The sequence below is a fragment of the Triturus cristatus genome, chromosome 6 (genome assembly GCF_964204655.1).
Source record: "Triturus cristatus chromosome 6, aTriCri1.1, whole genome shotgun sequence".
NCBI lineage: Eukaryota > Metazoa > Chordata > Amphibia > Caudata > Salamandridae > Triturus > Triturus cristatus.
Genome location: NC_140589.1, coordinates 1597715139 through 1597721138, shown reverse-complemented (window position 1 = coordinate 1597721138; position 6000 = coordinate 1597715139). Strand labels below are relative to the sequence as shown.

Below are 6000 nucleotides of genomic sequence, written 5' to 3'. Positions count from 1 at the left end.
GCTCCCCCATAGGGGCGTTTGGGCATTGCCCCACTGCTTTCTCGCAGTGTGAGAAGCAGAAACATGAAATGGTAAAAACTACCATTTTACGTTTCTGCTTCTCGCACTGCGAGAAATCAGAAGTGCTTGGTTGGGGTGGGAGGCTGGGCAGTCCTGCTCGAGGGCAGGGGGGGAGTGGCTTACCCACTGTTGTGGGTACTGACTGTTTGGTCGGCTCCTGGAGCCGACCAAACAGTCAGTACCCACAACAGCGGGTAAGCCACTCCCCCCTGCCCTCCAGCACGACCACCCACTCTACCTTTATCACTATGTACAAGAAAATAGCATGGCTGGTACGTTCTTCCCTGCGCCTCACCAATCACAACGCTGCCATTGCAGCGTTGTGATTGGCTACAGGAGGGGAGAGAGGGAGCATGCCTGTTCCTCCTGTTCCGGACCCCCCAGGAGCAGAGGTGGCGCGGAACCGGGACCAGGTAAGTTTTATTTTATTATATTTACCCCCCTCCCCTCACAATCAGTCAACTCAAAGCCATTCTTTTCGTGAAGTTTTTATCGCTCCACAAGCAATATACTATGTAATCCTTTCAAATGTTTCATGCTCGTTTGTCGATTGTACTCACATGTTTGTTAGTGCTCTCTCCACATTGGTAGTAACACTAACACTTCTTCGGTATCGGTGTAACTTCAGTCTCCGAAAAACGTCTGTGGGAATTGCAAAACCGACAGCAAAAAGATCCGTACATTAAGGGATCCACCTGACCTCGATACGTTGGGTCTGTCTATTACGGCCCGCCCTAGCCCTGCTCCCGCTACCCTCGTGAATACTGAAATAAATGGGCGCAGCAATGCCGGCAAGCTTAAAACGTATTCGTGAAGCAGGCGGTGGGCGGCTACAATGTCTGAGCAGATTAAAGTTGTCTATCAAAGCATTCCGACCCGCTTATTGAGAAACGGTCAGTCCTGGGGTTGAGCATCGAACAACCCTGCTCCCCAGGAGGGCGGGCAGAGGGCACCTAGTACGGCAAGGCCCGGCTCCCAAGGGCCCCTCCATCACACCCGCGCGACCCATTCCACCCCCCCCACCCCAGAGAATTGCAAGCCCAGACTGGCGTATACAGGGGTTGGTAGATGCACGAGGCAGTGCGGGAGACCCTGTGCACTCTAGGCGCAACTAGAGCCAAATTTCGGGGGGGGGGGGGGGCTACGAAAAAATTTCGGGGTGGGGCTGAATCTTTTAAGCCATAGGCAGAGTGGAGCTGCAGGGGCTCTTAGAAGGGGTGAAACAACAGCGAGGCCTCATTAACATGCAAATGGTCTTTTAAAGACCTGTGAAGTGCTCGGGTGCGGCTGTGTGCGCGCCGGGAAGCTGTCTCATCCCGGGCTGCCACACACGACGGGGGAGGGGGGGGCTGAAGCCCTGTGAGTTCAATGGGTGTTGCGCGCCTGTGCTGTGGGCATGCTGATCTCAGGCCTGGCGTCTCAGATGAGGCCTGGGTAGGCACAGGCAGGAGTCGTCTCATGCGAGCAGAGTCGAGCGGAGTCACAGGTGGCCGCAGTTGCAGCAAGAGTAGGGCCGGGGAGAGGTGCGGGCAGGCCACTTGCAGTGTGGTAAACGAAGGTGCCTGGGAGAAGACACAGCATACCGGCGTCCGCAGAGGATGTTTCTGGAGCAGGGACTTTCAAGGCCCAAGTCAAAGGGAAGGGGGCAGCCCCAAGTTGTAAATGTGGGTGTGCCTGTAGGCACTTTAACTCATGATTTGGCAGCAGAGGCTGCGTTAGCGGGGACGGTATGCCTGTCAACCAGGCAGGTGCAGGCAAGGCTGGGGCAGTATGAGGGGTCGGGCCGGTCAATCCAGCAGGAAAAAGAAGTTGGGGATTCTCTGCAGAGGCCCCATGTTGTGGTGGGAGTGGGGGCGGCAGAACAGGTTCCGGTGTCAGCAGCTGGGGGTGAGATTACAGAGGCTCGGCAGTCGGGAGGGTTGGAGTCAGAGTAGGTAAGTATCCAAGCGCTATATTTCTTTTTAGCTGAAAACTTGCAAAGAGTTCTAGGCTGACTAACATGTTGATAATACGGTATTGGGAAACAATAAAGCAAGTTCGATGTGAAGCTTATTTACTTGTGCGTGATTCATGCCTGATTCATGGTGGAGATTAAGTTTATTGTCTCTTTAAATGCTGGCCTGGCGCAGAGAGGAAAGTGGTTTAAGTGGAACTGGGGACGTGGGTGTTATTTTATAGTTTAGGGGCCCTCTGACTCTTGAGGAGCCCTGGCCTCAGCTCTGTGTGCTGTCTTTATGGACTGACAAATGGCTTACATCTTACTGCTTGCATTTGGAAGTAATAAACACACTGATTTGCTGAAAGCAGCCGCTTCTAAACGCAAGCAATACAATTTAAGCCATTGATTTATCAGGACATAAACAGCTACATCCATTCCTTAACATGCAAACATTTTAATGTGAATCCAGTCCACCTGAGACTTACTTGTTGAGATGCATGTTGCTAATATGAACAGTGACTTTTCTGGTGCTGTGTACTGTTTCAGAGCCCTTCGCCTCACACACGCATTATACAGAGACAATGGATCTCACATGTGTGTAAATCAGTGCTTAGGGAATATTACATAAGACAAAGAGGACTATATGGTGCAAGCATCACATGTCAAATACTGGTGGTAGGTACTGGGCAGTATAGTCTAACAATGATTGTTTGGTCTGGAACAGCTCAAACGTATACATTTTAAACATAGCACTGTGGTTGTGTTGACTTTACTAATAAAATGAACCCTTTTTAGCAACATTAGGATAATGACTGGAGAACAAAAGCATAATGCTCTAACCCATGCCTTGCTGTTTGTATGCAACTCTTTGATGACCCAGTAAACAGCTCTCCCTGCTATGTTAGGCTTGTAACTTTTAAAATGCAAGTACAAAAACCATCTCTCTGACAAAAGCGTTAACTGACCCATTGAACTATCTACATTCTTTGCACTTTTGTGATCTGCCTGGTACATGTTCTTTGCAGCAGGCATATTAACCCTCTGCACATTACCATTGCCCTGGGCACAGACTTCCAGAATGGGGAAATGGGTGGGCTGTGGGCATATATTAGGTGAAGCGTGAAGGTCTGTTGATCACATTATAAATTCCAAAAATCCTCTCATTTTTACATCATAGTGAGTAATAGTACCCAGGAACTTATGCCAATGCCTACCATTGATTTGCCAACAATAATCCAAAGAACCCCTTTTTATCTATATTAAAACCCCAATTGCTTTATTAACCTTCTTCCTTTCTCAAATTTGCTTGAAAATGCACCATTTGCCCACTCTTTCCAAAATTTTCTCGGGGGAGAACCCTCCAGAACCGCTCTTATGTAGCTCAGGCTCGCTCGCTATACACGCTTGCAACAGTGCGCTCCGCCTCAACTTTTACGCCTCACCACTTTCAATTGTCACCAGCCACCACTGTCACTAACACAACAGTATAGCAGTGGCATGAGACTTGGGAGCTGCCTTCTGACAATGAGTTAAACAGAAGCCAAGAGTTCCCTCTCTATTCCTGCCCGTGAGCTACAAGCTATTGCTGCGTAATAAATTCCTAATCCCTTCTTTAATTACATGAAATAGTTATGTACTAAAGAATTCCCATAGTCAAAGTTCTCTATTGATTTTCTGTTTGAATTGGTTGCACTCCCAAAGTATGAATATAACCTTAATAACGTTTTGCCCTTGCTTATGGTCAGCAAAATTGTTTGAAAATCCTGTATAGTTCATGCATCCATTTTCTCATTATATCATACAAATATAATTCTCATATTTTGGCCCCAGGGAGGACATTTACATTCCAGGGGACACTATGCTGACCAGGTGAATGCGCTGCTGATGAACTCTGAACATTGACTCCTAAATGCACACTTACAATTCTTAAACAAGTAGAGTTACAAGGGGATTAGAGTGTTTATATTTCTAGCAAATTGGCAGAAATAAAATGTTGGTTCTTGTTAACTTTTACTAAATTGTAGGTAGTGACTATCTCTCCACATTTCTAATTCTCACCTATTCTAATATTCTTTTTTATGCTATTATAGCTTTTCATCTTTTGTGGCGTAGATTAGTATTACAAAACAACTTGTAAAATATACCATTATTGTTTTCTTTGACTTCTCAGGGGAAAGTAGGGGATCATATGCAAATAAATTTACCCTGCAGAGTCTCCGGTAGGCCTGATGTAATGTCCATACTGGTCCATGCTTTTGAACTATGCCCACAGCTGGGTTGGTGAGATCCATGTCTATGTTTCCAGCTCTGAGAATCCATAGACTTTTTTCCATCACCAATCTGCGCAGGAAGTGACATCAGTGGATTTCCCATCATCCATCTGTACTGGAACTGACATCTTGTGCTCTCTGCCAAAACAGTCTTTAAAAGAAAAAGCCAAGTAGGAGGCCTTAATTTCCCATCACCCATCTGCACAAGAAGTGAAATCACTTGTTTCTTGCCCATGGCACTCTGCTCTCCTCCCTACTCCTGGGACCTAATTAATGACGGCTGCAGCCCCAATGTACTGTTGGCGCTCCAAAGATGTCCCATAGGCAAACCCTTCTGCACCTGTCTGTGCCTGGACCACACCCAGCATCAGGAACCTCAATTCTTCCCCTACCCACCGCCACCCTCCCATGTTCTTTCAGTGCCCTCACCCCAGTCGCCACACTGCTGCCACACCACACCACATGCCATAGAAGGAGCATGCACATATGCCTCGTGCAAGTTCTCATGTACTCTCTCACACCCACTACTCCTTTACCAACAGTACCCAGCACCGTACGTGCTCACACAAACTAGCCCTCCACTCATGCTCACACAGACCAAACACCACCCACACAACACTTGTATCCATGCTCCTCTACACCAGCTCGTTCCCCAAACACGCCATGGAGATATGCATAGACGTACTGTAGAATCATGCCCTGGACCTGCTCTTCCTCATAGAAACATGGCTAAACCCATCCTTTGCCCCAGACATTGCTACAATCATCCCTGCTGGATACAAGATCATCAGACAAGACTTTCGGCAGAATTCCAGAGGCGGAGTCGCCATCATATTCAAAGATGCCATCAGGTGATGGAACTCTGCTGCAAACAACTGGGGCACAAATGAAGAGCAAATAAAGACACCACAGATAAAGAAATCTTCAAATCAGTACAAATACCCTAACACCAGCAGATACAGAACACCAAGTGCACAGCGCTTGCAGATCCCATCAACGTCGGCACTAACAGCAGCAAATACATTTATGCCATCATCAAAGATTTCATCGCTCCTCCTGCCACTTCCAGCAATATCACCCACTCACAAGACCTTTGCAACAAGCTATCGGAATTCTTCTGTAACAAACTCCTCTCCATGTACAGCAGCTTTGACCCTCAACCGGACCCTTTCACCATTGCAATTCAACTTCCCATCACAGCTGAAGAATGAACCCTGACCTAATGGCCTGCTGTCACCACCGTCAAAATGTAACTATTGCGTAGCCCGTCCACTCTGGGTCCCCATCCGACACTTGCTGAAATTAGAATACTTCTTTCTGATCCAAAATTTGATAGCCAATGTTGTTCACCAGCTATGGTGAAAAATGAATATTAAAAAATGAGCAGGTCTTGCTATCCAACTCTACCCATGATCCCAATCACTGTGGGTGCTTGGAAAAATGAAAAAAGTGGCCTGGATGGCAATACATGTTCTTCAGTGGACTCCTTAAACCAACCCACAACCCCTAGATGGGAAGCAGTATACCTCATTGGATACAGCGATAACAAGGAGATCCTTTTATAATGGGAACCTTTGGTAAAGGAACACAGAGGATTTATTTCAAAGCTACAAACAATTGTTAAAACTTTTAGCTCTCTTAACTGTATAGTAATTTAGGAAGGGAAGTGTATTTATGATTGTGTTACAATTTGAAAACAATGTTTTAGATTGTATTAATCAACACGTGCAG

General features: G+C 46.8%; 1 protein-coding gene across 1 annotated transcript in view; it reads left to right on the top strand.

Annotated features, from left to right (window-relative positions):
* The first annotated feature begins 367 nt into the window (after positions 1 to 367).
* Positions 368 to 6000, top strand: part of LOC146821696 (uncharacterized) — a 43607-nt gene continuing 37974 nt past the window's right edge. Inside the window, exon 1 of the mRNA XM_085609370.1 lies at positions 368 to 473. The gene's annotated coding sequence lies outside the window, so the exon portion shown is untranslated. The remainder of the gene's footprint in view (positions 474 to 6000) is intronic.